Raw genomic sequence first — 16282 nt, 5'->3', positions numbered from 1 at the left:
TTCCTGGATCTTCTTTCTGACAATTATTCCCTGTTTTGTATTTGTGCATTGGATTTTTCTTTCCTAAGTGTAGTACTTTGCACTTGTCATTATTGAACTTCATTTTGTTGATTTCAGACCAATTCTCCAATTTATCAAGGTAATTTTTAATTCTAATGCTGTCCTCCATAGTGTTTGCAGCCCCTCACAGCTTGTTGTCATCTGCCACTTTTATAAATATACTCTCTGCTTTGTTATTCAAGTCTAAAGAAAATATTGACTAGTACTAGACCTAGGACAGACCCCTATATGACCCCAGTAGACACATCTGCCCAGATTGACAGCAGATCATTGAAAAAACATACTCAAAGAGTAATTATCAATCCCAACTTACCCATCAGTAATTTCATCTATACCACATTTTGGTAGTTGGCTTGTGAGAATGTCACATGAAACAATGTCAAAAGCCTTACTAAAATCAAGCTACATCAAGGCTGCTGCTTCCCCACTCGCTACCCATTAGGCCAGTAATCCTGTCAAAGAAGGAAATTAAGTTCACTGGCATGTAGCTATTCTGGCTATTATTTATCACCCTGCTATCCTCTAGGTGTTTACAGTCAGTTGTTTAATAATTAAAAAAAAATGTTCTGTTGGAAAATTTTGACGAGTTCTAATATCTCATTGCAAAATCAGAATCACAGTTGGCACTAACTGGCACCCTGTCAGCAATTTTTGTAGAGAAGCTGTGTTGGACTGAGTATTGTCTACATTAAGTCATGTAGGATTGGCATTTTGGAGAATTATTGACAACTGTGGTAACTTCACGGTTCTGATTTGATGAGAGCTGCATTGTGTATGACTCCTTAGGCTGAGGCAGCCAACCAGTTTTGAAGAGAGAGAGCTATTTATATGCAAATAACTATTTTAATAGTTATTTGCAAGCCAAGAGGATATGAGCACCATCATTGCCAGGAGGCATTGGAGATGGATTGGCGACATGCTTTGGATGGAAACTGATTCCATCACCAGAGTGGCAATAAGATGGATACCTGAAGGCACATGAAAATGAGGCCACCTGAAAACAACATGACAAAGTGCTGTGGAAGCTGAGCTGAAAAACATGGGGCACAGCTAGGGAACCATTGAAAGACTTGCTAGAAACAGAGAGGAGTGGAGGAGCTTTGTCGCTGTCCTAAATGCCAGAGGCATAATGGAAACATGATGATGATGATGATCACCAATCGTGACTCAAAGGGGCCTTTGAAGTGATATATGTTAACTGACAGGAGATTAAAAACAGTCTATTCAGGGAAGCTAATTTCCATTCAGTATTGAAAAAAACTGAATGTACAGTGGCAGAGGGGATGTATATGTCAAGATCCATTGTAGAACTTCTCTTTGATTAGAATCAGTAGGTAATAAAGGTTGTTAACATCTAAACACCAGAGGGAGATATAGAGGAGCTGGGTTCTGCTCCTTGTAGGAAAGAAACATAAATGCTTAGACAAAGCCTGAGAGTTTGACAGATTTCTGAACTCATAAAGGTATAAAGAAATTATTTGGAAGAGCGCAACACACTAAACTGGAGACACATTTTTTTTATATATGGAAATATATTGCCACACCATTAAAAACTCTATTCTGCCAACATGTGGCACAATCTCTTCCCCCATCCCCTCCTTTCTTTCTTTAACATAATTTAAGTTACATGGCTCCTTTGGATAAATCACAGAAAGATTGTATTCTGCTCTCCTAAAGAGAGAAGCATCATCGACAGCTTATGGGGTGAGGGGCACATCTCACAAGTGAAAAGAGAAACATGCATAATGAGGAACAATTCACCACACCGAGTAATATAGTGACCACAGTCTAGTGCTCTCACACTTCAGTGAAGGTACTCAGATACTGCAATGAGGAGCATGGGCATAGATACACAGGTAAGGCACAAGATTTGGAGTCAAGAGATGTGGGTACTATTCTCACTTCTGTCACACACTTGCAGCCAGACCATGAAAAATTACTTAGAACAGGAAGCCAGGGTTTCAATTTCTCCATCTGTAGTGTTAAAAAAAAAAAGTAGTAAATTAATGAAATATTTAATCTAATGGCTATCTCAATGGCTGGGCACATTGAATAAGCCAACATCAGATATCCAGCACATATAGTGGTTGTTATATGTAGATCTTAAAGCTATTCTCTCACTTATAAAGTTATCATTATGAAGACTGTTGGCCAAATTCTGACCTTAGTTACACCCCGTGCTGCTCTGTGGAATAGGATTGCATGGGGTGTGTTTCAGGGCAAACTTTGTTCTGAAGTATCTGTAAAACTCAGCCTGTTTCTCTGATGATACACACACCTCTTTAAAAAAGAGGAGTCTGCTAATCATGTAGATTTTCTCCTGCTCCTCCACTCAGTGCCAGTATGAAGTTCTTCCCATCAAAGAACAGGAGAGAGTTTCACAAAGGATTGTGATAAAATCATTTAAAAACTATAATGTATGAAAATTAAATTTGCTGTTTAGTTATAAGCATTTCCATTTAAACAAAATCTCGTCAATTTGAAGTCCTGGTTTTCCATTCAGTTATAGAATCGCTTGGTTGCACAAGTTTACCACTAGGTGGCAATGCTCATTTGTTCCAAGTATCCCATAACAGCATGCCAGGCAGACCAGCATGCCAGGCAGACCAGATGTTCCAAGCAGCCACATTTTTCTTTTTCCTCAAAAGGGTTATCAAACCCTGTGCACTGGAAACCTCTTTAATACATGATGGTTCAAGTAAGTGGAAGAGTGAACATTATTATTATTATTTGTATTACTGTAATTCCTAGAATCCCTATTTGTGGACCTTGTAGCCCTATAAAATGTTCGTTCCCTTATGAACATTTAATTTAGAGGTGGGGTAACAATTCAAGCATATCAGTGACATAAATTGATACATGGCAGATTCCTTCCTGTAGTAGATGTACTAATCTGAAAACGTGAATGACATGTACCTGTTTAGTACAGGTACATGTTATTGTTGAACTGTTGTTGTTGAAATGGAACCATTTGTACTTCCAAATAAGAACATTCTATTCATTGTACTCACTCTTCTGTTCCCTCTTCTTCCTTTATTAGATTCTTATTATGCTCCCATAGTTTGCAAAAGATGGTAATGTAGTGGCATTAATCTTTCCACTTTAGCTTTCTCTGAAACAGCCTAAAACCATGGCTCTTAGGTTCTCAGTGTGTTTAAAACTTGTGTTAGTCAACATGTGTTTGCAGAAAATGGTGATGAAGTGTCCTTAATCCTTCCACTTCGGCACACGTTGTGGGTAAGTGTGTTTTGCTCAGGGATTTTCTTTGGCTTTCAGGCCACGGTCTCCAAAGCAGTGGTAACCCAGCACATCTGCACCTTTACTGCAGTTATGGCCAATAGCTTCAATAGTCGCTGTGCCCTGCCTATACAGGGAGTTAGAGATGTATGGATCCATGTAGTATTGCATCCAGTTTTGGTCCCCCCCACTACAGAAGGGATGTGGACAAATTGGAAAAAGTCCAGCGGAGGGCAACAAAAATGATTAGGAGGCTGGGGCACATGACTTACGAGGAGAGGCTGAGGGAACTGGGGTTATTTAGTCTTCAGAAGAGAAGAGTGAGGGGGGATTTGATAGCAGCCTTTAACTACCTGAAGTGGGGTTCCAAAGAGGATGGAGCGAGGCTGTTCTCAGTGGTGGCAGATGACAGAACAAGAAACAATGGTCTCAAGTTGCAGTGGGTGAGTTCTAGGTTGGATATTAGGAAACACTATTTCACCAAGAAGGTGATGAAGAACTGGAATGGGTTACCTAGGGAGGTGTTGGAATCTCCATCCTTAGACGTTTTTAAGGCCCAGCTTGACAAAGTCTTGGCTGGGATGATTTAGCTGGTGTTGGTCCTGCATTGAGCAGGGGATTAGATTAGATGACTCTTGAGGTATCTTCCAACCCTAATCTTCTATGATTCTATAATCTCCTTGTCACACCCTCGCTTCTTGCCAGGCCTGCTGCCAAGCCTTTGCATATTGCCCCAGTTGGACCATCCTCTGGTATTCGTTTAGGTGATGACAGGTGCACATAGGCTGCAGAAGTGTAGCGTGCAGATTCTGAGTAGTAGTGCCCTGCGCAGATACAAAATTTGTATCTGCATCCGATCTGCAAATATGCATGGATTTGCAGGGCTCTACTGCAGCCTGTCCCCCTTCCCACAAAAGTGGAATCACATAGTGCAATCAATCTTTTTATATGTTCCATGAGGAAGGAGGGCAAGAGTTGGTCTTTAGTGTATGTGGTTATCTTCTGTGGACACTGTGTGATCGGTTTACCTATATTCAGGATCCTGTGTTTTTTGTGCAGTTCCACGCCTATAGAATCTGGCCCTTGCTGCAGAATTTTGCTTGAGAATCTAGGTTTTCACTTAAAAAAAAAAATGTGTCTAGCCTTTTTGGTTGCAAAGAAAACGTTGAAAACGTGACCTGAATGTTAACTAATGCATTATCATCTTCCTGAATCTGCAAACAGCCTAAAACAATGTCTCTGAGGCTCTCAGTGTGTCTAAAACTTGCATTAGTCAATAACATTTTAAATACTACTTAGCAGCTACTATAGGTACATCTTAACACCCATAAATGGTTTTAGTTGGTCATGGGCCACCTGAGATTGACTACTGGAAGCTAAAACAATTTAAGCAAGGGTTAAACCAGTCTAAGGGTCTGTCTACACTTAGATATTTACCAAAATAACTATTCTGGAATAATTATTTTGGTAAATGTCCAAGTGTAAACAAGCCTTCAGTGCATTTACATTATGGTTTTGCACCAGATTGATTTTAAATTGATCTAGTTAAACTAGTGCAACTTTTCTACTCAAGATAGTTAAGTCCCAAGCAGACTGCAAAGAGCTACAAAAGGATCTCACAGAACTGGGTTACTGGGCAACAAAATGGCAGATGAAATTCAGTGTTGATAAATACAAAATAATGCAAATTGGAAAACATAATCCCAACTATATATATAAAATGATGGGGTCTAAATTAACTGTTACCACTCAAGAAAGAGATTTAAGAGTCATTGTGGATAGTTCTCTGAAAACATCCATTCAATGTGCAGCGTCAGTCAAAAAAAAGCAAACGATGTTGGGAATCATTAAGAAAGAGACAGATAATAAGATAGAAAATACCATATTGTATCTATATAAATCCATAGTACACCCACATCTTGAACACTGCGTGCAGATTTGGTCACCCCATCTCAAAAAAGATGTATTGAAATTGAAATGGTTCAGAAAAGGGCAACAAAAATGAGTAGGGGTATGGAACAGCTTCCATATGAGGAGCTATTAATAAGAGTGAGACTTTTCAGCTTGGAAAAGAGTCAACTAAGGGGGGATATAATAGAGGTCTATAAAATCATGACTGGTGTGGCGAAAGTAAATAAGGAAGTGTTATTTATTCCTTTTCATAACTCAAGAACCAGAGGTCCCCAAATGAAATTAATAGGCAGCAAGTTTAAAACAAACAAAAGAGAGTATTTTTTTCACACAACACACAGTCAGCCTGTGGAACTCCTTGCCAGAGGATGTTGTGAAGGCCAAGACTACAACAGGGTTCAAAAAAGAACTAGGTAAGTTCATGGAGGATAGGTCCATTAATGGCTACTAGCCGCTGTTTGCCAGAAGCTGGGAATGGGTGACAGAGGATGGATGACTTGATGATTACCTGTTCTGTTCATTCCCTCTGGGGTGCCTGACATTGGCTACTGTCAGAAGACAGGATACTGGACTGGATGGACTTTTGGTCTGACCCAAGATGGTCTTCTTATGTTCTAGTATAGACAGGGCCTAATTCATATTTGAGGCTAGAAAGGAATAAAAAGTATAAGTGGCTGATAAGGGGAATGGTAGGAAATCAAGAAGTTTAAGGACAAAAACTGCAAACAAGCCACAGGCTGCAGAAGGGATGGAAAACTCCTCTGAGTGCTTCTTTGGATACTTGCCATTCTGTGAATACTTAATTATACAGGTATATTTAAAGCAAAACAAAAATTTGTCTCACATTTTTCTCATTTTTTTTCCCCACGAATATGGTCTTTTCTTGTCTACAATCTAAAGCCAGTTGTTTTGGAATCGGGAAAGGTCTCTGCTGCTTCATGTTCTTATTTCACCAGTAATCTCTTCATTTTCTACTAATGGCATGCCTTGAAATCCCTTTAAATATTAACAGTGGTGCCAGAGAATACAAGTTCAGCACATAAAGGCCTGTCTGAATTAGTACAGAATTTCTGAATAGGTGTGGGCTGTGGTTATTTTACTTTAAGTAAATGAACTTTGCTGCAGTAATATCCCATTACTACAGATTATATGTACTGCTGGAAAATAAATCAGCTCGTCAGCAAATCTGGGTGTCCTGACTTTACATATATTATATAAATATTTAACATGTGTGCCATTGCTCTCCACTGTACTACTCTTGCTTGAATAGATTTTATACTAATCTAGCTATCTAAAGTACTGCAAAGTGGCATGAGGAAAAGCATGACACTTTAAGCCTTTTCATTCAGAGCGAGAGAGTCTGAGGATAGGATTGGGAGCCAGGCAGTCTCCAATATTAATGGTGTCTGACACTGATTCCATGGAAGGCCCGTTTTATAGGTTGGTTTGGTGGACACTCGATGGTCCCATGGCAGGAGCAGGGAGGGTTTCTGGTGCTTGGAGGATTGGCCAGCTCAGGACTCTTGTCTAGAGCAAATCCTAACCTAGCTCCGCTTCTCTTTCCTTCAGGAATACTACTTCTCCTTTCCCACTATGAACCATGTCTTTCCATTGCAGGTCCCAGCTTCTCTTTCATGCTGTGAACCAAGGAGTAGAGAGAGACGATCTCAGAACTTAAACAACCAGGTACTTGAATTCAGGAACTGTGTCTGTAGACAGGCTGAGTGGCCTCCCTCTGACGCTGACAGGAACTGCTCCCTGCCCTCTGGTGGACGGAGCCAGGTCAGGCCCAACCTTTGCACCAGAAGCAGAGGGGTAGACCAGGAAGTATAAGATGTGGGGCTTCCAGCTCAGTTGAGGGAGAGCCAGGGAAGGAGTTGGATTCCTCTGCCTTACTGCTGACCCTTGAGCCAGAGACCGAGCTGTACCAACCCGTGCCCCTGGAGGAATACCCTGAGGAACTGCCGAATACTCTGAGGAGCCTGAGGGCCCGTGAGCAACGAAGCCCTTCGAACAGGTAGGGATAGGAAGTAGCCGAGAGAAACCAGAAATTAGTCTGATTGTGTTGCTGAATCCAGAGTCAGTGTGTTTCGGGAGGATCCCTGCTGACCCAGTAGCAGGATTACTTGCCGTTGTTAAGGCTTTGGGCTGGGACTTGGTGGAGTAGGTTGGGCCTGGGTCCTCCTACCCCCTGCTGCCAGCCCCATTCCTGAGGTGGCAGCCTACGCACTTTAGGCCAGATGGCCTCCATTTGTTTGCTTTTTGCCCCACCAGGGAACTGGGCCATACACTGCAGTTGCTGTGCCCTGCCGAGGGAGCTTGAGCCTGACTCCGTCTGCCCTAAAGACACAGCTGGGTTGAAGACTGATAATCTACCTGATCTGCCCCATTGGCACATACTATGTTAATTCCTTGTCAATTGGCTGATAGGTGGCCTCCCTCCAAGGCTGACAGGAAGGAATCACTCCATGCTACTACAGTGTTCAAGAAGGGACAAGGTCTTTGGTTGTCTGATATTAGGGTAATATGAGATGGGAAGGAATAGGAAGGCCCCACAGACATGGCACAAGGAAGGCACTCTCTCAAGGCAGAGAAGAGTGTATTTTAGATATTATTAGTGTGCTAATAGATAACCTCTCTAAAATTATTAGAATATTGGAACTTCCACAGGAGACTTCAGGCTCCATTTTCAGTAGTGGCCCCCTATGTAAATCTCTGCATATGGATTTAGGTTCTTAACTGTAGGCATTGAAGTTTGAAAACTTAAGTCTTTGTTTTGTGGATCTGAGTTTCGGTAGCTATCAAAGCTATAACGGTAATAGTAGGACAGTACTCACTCAATGTGTTACTAGTCGAATCGTAGGACTGGAAGGAACCTTGAGAGGTCATTTAGTCCAGTTCGTGGTACTCATGGCAGGATTATGTAGTAACTAGACCATCCCTGACCGGTGTTGTCTAACCCGCTCTTGAAGATTCTACAGCCTATCTAGGCAATTTATTCCAGCGCTTAACCACCCTGACAGGTAGGAAGTTTTTCCTAATGTCCAACCTAAACCGCCCTTGCTGCAATTTTAAGCCTGTTGCTTCTTATCCTATCCTCAGATGTTCATGAGAACACATTTTCTCCCTCCTGCTTGCAACAACCTTTTATGTACTTGAAAACTGTTATCGTGTCCTCTCTCGACCTTTTAATCATTTTTGTTGCTTTTTCTCTGGACTTTCTCCAATTTGTCCACATCTTTCCTGAAATGTCGCGCCCAGAACTGGTCACAATACTCCAGTTGAGGTCTAATCAGCACAGAATAGAGTGCAGGAATTACTTCTCGTGTCTTGCTTACAACACGCCTGTTAATACATCCCAGAATGATGTTCCTTTTTTTGTCCCCCCCCCCCCCAAAGTGTTACATTGTTTACTCATATTTAGCTTGTGATCCACTATGACCCCAGATTCCTTTCTGCAGAACTCCTTCATATATGTGTAACTGATTGTTCCTTGCTAAGTGGAATACTTTGCATTTGTCCTTATTGAATTTCATCCTATTTACTTCAGACCATTTCTTGAGTTTGTTCCGATCATTTTGAATTTTAATCCTAACCTCCATAACACCTGGAACCCCTCCGAGCTTGGTATCATTTGCAAACTTTATATGTACTCTCTATGCCATTATCTAATCATCAATGAAGATATTGAACAGAACCTGTGGGACCACATTCAATATGCCTTTCTAGCTTGACAGTGAACCACTGATAACTACTCTCTGGGAACAGTTTTCCAGCCAATTATGGACACACTTTATAGTAGCTCCATCTAGGTTGTATTTCCCTAGTTTGTTTATGAGGCGGTAATGTAAGACAGTATTAAAAGCCTTACTAAAGTCAAAGTATATCCCATGTACCACTTCCCCACGCCGCCATCCACAAGGCTTGTTACCCTGTCAAAGAAAGCTGTTAGGTTGGTTTGATAAGATTTGTTCTTGACAAATCTATGATGACTGTTATTTATCACCTTATTATTTTCTAGGTGTTTGCAAATTGCTGAATTATTTTCTCCGTTATCTTCCCAGGTACTGAAGGTAAGCTGACTGGTCTGTAATTCCCTGGGTTGTCCTTATTTCCCTTTTTACAGATGAGCACTATAATTGTCCTCTTCCAGTCCCCTGGAATCTCTCCTGTCTTCCATGACTCTTCAGAGATAATCGCTAATGGCTCATATCTCCTCAGTCAGCACCTTGAGTATTCTAGGATGTATTTCATCAGAGTCTCGTGACTTGAAGATGTCTAACGTGTCTAAGTAATTTTCAATTTGTTCTTTCCCTATTTTAGCCTCTGATCCTTCCTAATTTTCACTGGCACTCACTATGTTAGACATCCAATCACACCAAACTTCTTGGTGGAAACCGAAACAAAAAAATCATTTAGCACTTCTGCTATTTCCTCATTTTCTGTTATTTTTTTCCTGCCTCATTTAGTAATGGGCATACCTTATGCTTGGTCTTTCTCTTGCTGCTAATGTATTTGTAGAATGTTTTCTTGTTACTCTTTATATGTCTAGATAGTTTAATCTCATTTTGTGCCTTGGCCTTTCTAATTTTATCCCTATATACTTGTGTTATTTGTTTATATTCATCCTTTGTAATTTGACCTAGTTTCCACTTTTTTGTAGGACTCTTTTTTTGAGTTTCAGATCATTGAAGATCTCCTGGTTAAGCCAGAGTGGTCTCGTGCCATACTTCCTGTCTTTCCTACACAATGGGATTGTTGGCTCTTGTGTCCTCAATAATGTCTCTTTGAAAAACTGACAATTCTCTTGAACTATTTTTCCCCTTAGACTTGTTTCCCATGGGATCGTACTTACCAACTCCCCAAGTTTGCTAGGGTCTGCCTTCTTGAAATCCATTGACTTTATTGTTCTGCATTCCCTCCTACCATTCCTTAGGATCATAAACTCTACCATTTCATGATCACTTTCACCTCAGCTGCCTTCCACTTTCAAATTCTCAACAAGTTCCTCCCTGTTTGTCAAAATCAAATCTAAAACAGCCTTTTCCCTAGTAGTTTTCTCCACCTTCTGAAATAAAAACGTCTCCAATATATTCCAAGAACTTGTTGGATAATATGTGCTCAGATGTATTATTTCCCCAGCAGATGTCTGGGTAGTTGAAGTCCCCCATCACCACCAAGTCCTGTGCTTTGGATGATTTTGTTGCTTAAAAAAAGCCTTACCCACCTCTTCTTCCTGGTTAAGGGGTCTATAGTAGACCCCTACTGTGACATCACCCTTGTTTTTACCCCATTTATCCTTACTCAGAGACTTTCAACAAGTCGGTCTCCTGTTTCCATCTCAGCCTCAATCCAAATGCACACAATTTTAATATATAAGGCAACACCTCCTCCCTTTTTTCCCTGCCTCTCCATCCTGAGTAAGCTGTACCAGTCTATACTAATATTCCAGTCATGTGTATTATCCCTCCAAGTCATAGTTGTGTTTATTAACTAGCATTTCAAGTTTGTTCTGCTTATTCTCCGTACTTCTTGCATTAGTATACAGACATCTAAGATACTGATTTGATTTCCCCTCTATGTTCTCTCTTGTGTCTCCCTTATCCCTGCTATAATGGCCCATGCCCCCCAGATTCCGACCCTTCTCCCAGGTCTCCATGTTTTTGACTTTCCCATGGGATTTTGTCACCTGCCCCCACTGAACCTAGTTTAAAGCCCTCCTCACAAGGTTAGCCAGCCTGTATCCAAGTATGCTCTTCCCCTTCCTTGATAGGTGGGCCCTATCTCTTCTTAGCAGTCCTTCCTGGAACAGTATCTCATGGTCAAGGAGGCCAAAGCCCTCCTGGCGACACCATCCTTGCATCTTGGAGATGAATGCCTGGCTGCATCTGTCTGTCTGTCTGGCCCCTACCTGTGACTGGAAGGATCGAAGAGAACACCACCTGCACCACAAACTCCTTCACCCTTACTCTGAGTGCCCTGTAGTCACTTCTAATCTGCTCAAGGTCATACCTTGCAGTATCATTAGTGTCCCATGGATGAGTAGCATAGGGTAGCAGTCAGAGGGCTGGATGATCCTTGACAATCCCTCCATAACGTCTTGGATATGGGCACTGGCAGGCAGCATACCTTGCGAGATGCTATGTCAGGCTGACAGATGGGTGCCTCTGTCCCCCTCAGAAGCAAGTCACTAATGACCACTACCCTATGTTTCGTCCTGGGAGTTGTGGTTGTGATCATCCCAGCCTTGGGGGTATGTAGCTTCGCCTCCTCCACCTTGGGAGGCGATTCCTCATCGCTTGTTGCCAGGACAGTACAACAGTTGTTCATCACTATGGTGGGTGGGTCGGCAGTAGGGGTGGAGCACTGCCTGCTGCCAGAAGTAACCAGCAGCCATTGTCCTCCCTGTGACAGAGCCATATCCTCCTCCTTCAGTGGCATGACAGCAGTCCTCTCTAGATGGATAGTTTCCTCAGCCTTGGACATCTCCATATAAATACTGTCAATAAATTCCACATGGGCACGGATGCTCCTCAGCCTAGCCAAAACCTCCTGTAGCTCTGCCGCCTGCTTCCTGAGAGATTCCACCAGCAGACACCTTTCACAATGGATAGTCCCCTGAGTCTGGCTTTCTGAATGGGAAATGCAGACCACAGTCTCTGCAAATCTACCACAGGATCTGGGTAGGGTATCCATGGTCAAGTTCATGGTCTGGATGCAGGTGGAGGAGACAGGAGCAGTGTGGGTACTGGCAATGTAGCCCTTCATAACCATAGCAATTATATTACTACTGTCTCTTACAAACTCCCTGTTTGCGGTCCCCTGTTTGCACAGTCCCCTTGGTGGCTTAGCCTATGGCTTTTAAGGCCTTTTCTCCTAGGTCGGTCCTATCCTCTCGTTCAGTCACACAGAGGGAAGGTGATCACAAGGCTGATTGAGGCTGATCAATAATGAGCCAGGGAACAAAGGCTCACACAGTCTGCAAACACACAATCCCAACTGACCCTGTAACTTTAAATAACCTCAAAGAGAAAGAAAAACACAAACAGCCAAACAAAACTCACTCACCCCAAGATTACTACTTGCATCTTGTTCGTTCAGCAGGGGGATCTCATTCTCTCCCTCTCAAACTTCCCTGTTTGCAGTCCCCTGTTCACTAGCTCACATGTGCATGTACCTTAGCATGCACAAGTAGGCCCTTTTTAATATGCAGATGAGAAATTACGTGCATAAATGTCAGTTTGCACATGTTGTCTATTCTTATGTGCAAATGCAGGTTCTTGCAGAAGCAGAGGCTATACATGTTTTTGCAAGCATAATGTTCCCTCCTTGGAAAAATTTCCCCTTAACTGCTACTTATGAGCTAGCTTATGCTTTTAACAGTCTGCCTTCTGTAATGAGTGGTGCATAGCTTCAATGCTCCAGGACCAGACGAGGAAGATTCCTCAGAGAGACACAATGTCCGGAATAAGTAACCTGATGTGTGCCATCTCAGCAGTGCAGGCTGGCATGGTGAGGGGTGGAGTCTTCATTGCAACCACTCCTTGCCCACTTGCTTGGATGGGAAGTAGTGAGCATGCAGCACCTGCTTACTCCTTTCAGGGATGCTGCACAGTAATGTTAGGTGGGAGAATTACTTTATAGGCTGGGTCACAAAATGGTTCTATCTCTCCAGTTTCCCTGCAAACTGGAATGAAAGAATTGTGCCTGAGAGGAGGTCTTCAAGTAGTAGGAAAATAAGCACAGAGACAAAAGGAAAATGCATAAATAGTAGGAACGCTTTCTGTTCAGCCAACCTACGTGGCTGGTGCTCTCTTGTGACTCAGAGAGAACTGCAGAGCACTTTTAGACAAAGTTGGAGAGGCAAGAGGTTTGTGGAAAAAATACCTAATTTATGCCCTCTAATGATATTCAACTTCTCCATGCTATTTGGGTGGCCTACTTGCCTTCTATCTACCCCCCAAATATCCGTTAGTGGAATTGTTTATTAATTGCAGCCTTGCTACTGACATGCCATGACTCTGATTGATGATTAAAGAGCTGTTCTGTTAAATGTACCAGGCAACATAAGCCTGAAATTACAGCTGTACTCTGAAAAGTAACACAGCATTTAAAAAAAACAAATGTATTCTGGGTTTCCAGTTTTCTCTTGATTCTGTTTCAAAAATATTGATTGTTTCAAAAAATATTTTTAAACTATCTGCCCTGGAAATTTCAACCTGGAATCTAAAGGTCTGGCTGGGTTCTTTTTAATTCTGGATCATCACCAATGATCAAGATTCCACAACTGGAACTTAGTTAACAATTCTGTGAATTGTAAATGCCAAAAAAGATTCCAGCTCATTTGCCCAGAGCAGAATTGTGTGCAGTGCTAAGAATAAAAAGCAGTGAAAACTCATTTTACTTAGAAAAGTAAGCAAATAGACTGTGCATAGAAACAGGGAGTAGAACTCTGGAGGATTAAGAGATGTTATTTCAACATCTTCATTTTTCTTGAACGTTTAATTGTCCATTGATTTCAATGAAACAAAATCAACTGAAATGTTGGTTGGTTTTCCCTGCACCTGTGCTGAAGAACCAACTAGGAAAGAGTTAACATCTGATGTTTCTATGCTTGTTAATTACATAAAAAGGACAAAGACTACATGGATATGGCAGCTAGCATTATCTGTGACAGATTAATGTGTAATTTACAAATCCAAAATATTATCTTTGAAGATTTTCTATAGACACTGCAATTTTTTTCTTATGTGCAAATGTTAAGACTGCTTCCTCCCCCCCACCCCCATCCCCCCAAAAAATCAGGAGGAGCATATAACACTGAAGGTTTCAAAATCACTTACTTCTGAAATTTCTGTATTAGAGTGCAGTGGTTTATGGGTACCACAGTTATGGGATTGGTATAAGAACCCAAATACCAGAGTAGAATGATTAGTAATGGAACAGTTATAGACTTTAAAAAAAAATTGGTGAGGGGAGGCTTAGATTTTGTTTGTTTAACTTTACATTCCTAAATGAAAGTCAGGACAGTAAATTAGTGGCAAAAAGCTCTATTCACATTCTCTAGTAAAAGAAAATCTATAGTTCATAGCATGATTGACCATATCCCTGAGCAGCCAGTTTCACATTTAATCTTTCAGTGAAATTAAAAAGGAAGAATAATGGAGGCAACAATTATTGCACGTTATTGTGCAAATGCCAGTTTTCTTTATTCTTATACAATTATGAAAGTCATAAGGTCAGGATATGAAATGCTAAGAACATCCCCATAGCTGATCAGTTAATCCTGGGAATGCATAACAAGGACTGCTTAGTCAGTCATAAAATTTTAAAGAGCTACGGTAAATCTCTGTGCAAATATTGCCTTCATTTTTACAGTAAAGCAGTTAAATGATATTCAGAATGATCACTTATCTCTGTTCTGTAACGCATTTAACCCCTAATAGTGCACCTTATTTTATACTCGTATTCCCTCTGCAATGGTCTTTATGCAAGAGTGAAGTAGAAGGGTTAAAAATTAAGATCATATCCATTAACTCAAGTTTACTTCACATCAGCATTGCTCACCACAGGATGAGTAATTGAATCATTCTCTAGTGAAAACATTTATCTGCAGCCCTCTTGTGCAGCTGCTTAACATGCCAGTTTGACATTGTTCAGAGCTTTGTCTCCAAGACCCCATTCCGTTCTTGCTGCAGTTGATCAGAAATAATAAGCATGTGCCAAGCAAGAAGTGTACTTCCTATAAGCAGTGAAACAAAAAAATGAAAGCTAGGAGAAACCAATTCATCATTACCTCTTTGAATTATAATTGGCATTCAGACATTTCTTATTCAAACAGTGTCTGCCAATTACATCTCCAGGAATGGGCAAAAGACTAAATTTTTTTCAGAAATCCTTTTCATAATCCATTGCAACTCTCAGGTAAGCTTTCCAGACAGTTTTATTAACCAAATCTCCCAAAGTGTGTACTTTTTCTATATTCCTTTCCCTGTCATTAGCAATTAAAAGAACAAAAACAAAATAAATAAATGATGGAGCCAGATGAAAAATAGACTACAAGGTCAATAAGAGAAAGGAAATTCAAAGGCACAAAAATAAGGTCATATGATTAAATGTGTAAAAACAAAATCAGTGGCATATAAATAACTGCAATATAAGCCACAATGCTTCCTTCACATCAGTGGAAGGTAGCTATAATATATAAAAAAAGAGAGCTGAATTGGGGCAAAACAAAGGGAGTGGCAGCTTTGCGAGATGCACCTCTCTGTTGACCAGGCTGTGAAGCCTTTATTCCCAATAGTGAGCAGCTACTTGCAGGAATAATCACATTGACATCAATACAAACAACTCCCTAGTGGGAATAAGGGGTTCACAGTATGGCATCACATGTGTATGTTAGGGGGTTCAGTGAGTAAATGCAGGTATCTAGTGGACAAGCAGCAAGTCTATACCGCATGCTCCCTGCAAAGGTATCTAAAGTCCACTATGACATAATGATCTGCATTTATTAACTGGAGAAGTTAATGTGGTGCAGACTAGCATTAATTCTCCATGCAAAGGATAGTATTGCGGAGCACAGTAGCTAACTATGCCACCAGATGTGTTGGGGGAGCATCTGGAAAGAAAACTGCTTTGTAGGTCTGGTTGAGGAACCATAACATGACACAGGTCTGTGCTTCCTGGCTGTCCCCAACTGATGCAGCCTCACCATTTCCCCTGCCAGGAAATCTGCATCCCTGTGAAACTGATGGGAAAATGTGACCAAAAAAAATGCCCCAGCTTTTGTCAGTAACTTTTTTCCTTTCTCATGAGTGCCATTCCATATGAGGAAAAGATGGGGCATGCAAAGCCTAGATTTTGATGCTCCCCAAATCAGATATGATGAGCAATTAGAGAGGAGACAGATATCTTCTGTTTACACAGAAACACCTTGCAACTCATCAATAATGACAGGAAAGGAAATACAGAAGAAAGTATGTGATAGGTTAATGGAGTTATAGTGGGGTAACAGTTTTTAACCCTGTGCTTCTTTATCCTCCAGAGGCTCTGCTTACATTCACATCCGCAATTT

At 41.2% G+C, this 16282-nt stretch overlaps 1 protein-coding gene across 10 annotated transcripts in view; it reads left to right on the top strand.

Annotated features, from left to right (window-relative positions):
- The window catches only part of AOPEP (aminopeptidase O (putative)), a 346149-nt gene that overhangs the window by 11115 nt on the left and 318752 nt on the right, over positions 1-16282 (top strand). For 6 of the 10 annotated variants that reach the window (XM_075067221.1, XM_075067231.1, XM_075067229.1 and 3 more), the window contains exon 3: positions 6826-7225. The exons of 1 other annotated variant lie outside the window; for it this stretch is intronic. The gene's annotated coding sequence lies outside the window, so the exon portion shown is untranslated. Of the gene's footprint in view, positions 1-6825; positions 7226-9229; positions 9282-16282 lie in introns of all 10 variants that reach the window. 3 more of the 10 variants (XM_075067228.1, XM_075067224.1, XM_075067222.1) reach the window with 2 other exon arrangements.

Source organism: Chelonoidis abingdonii, chromosome 6 (assembly GCF_003597395.2).
Source record: "Chelonoidis abingdonii isolate Lonesome George chromosome 6, CheloAbing_2.0, whole genome shotgun sequence".
NCBI classification, from domain to species: Eukaryota; Metazoa; Chordata; order Testudines; family Testudinidae; genus Chelonoidis; species Chelonoidis abingdonii.
The sequence above is the reverse complement of the archived record's forward strand: the minus strand, read 5'-3'. Positions and strand labels throughout refer to the sequence as shown.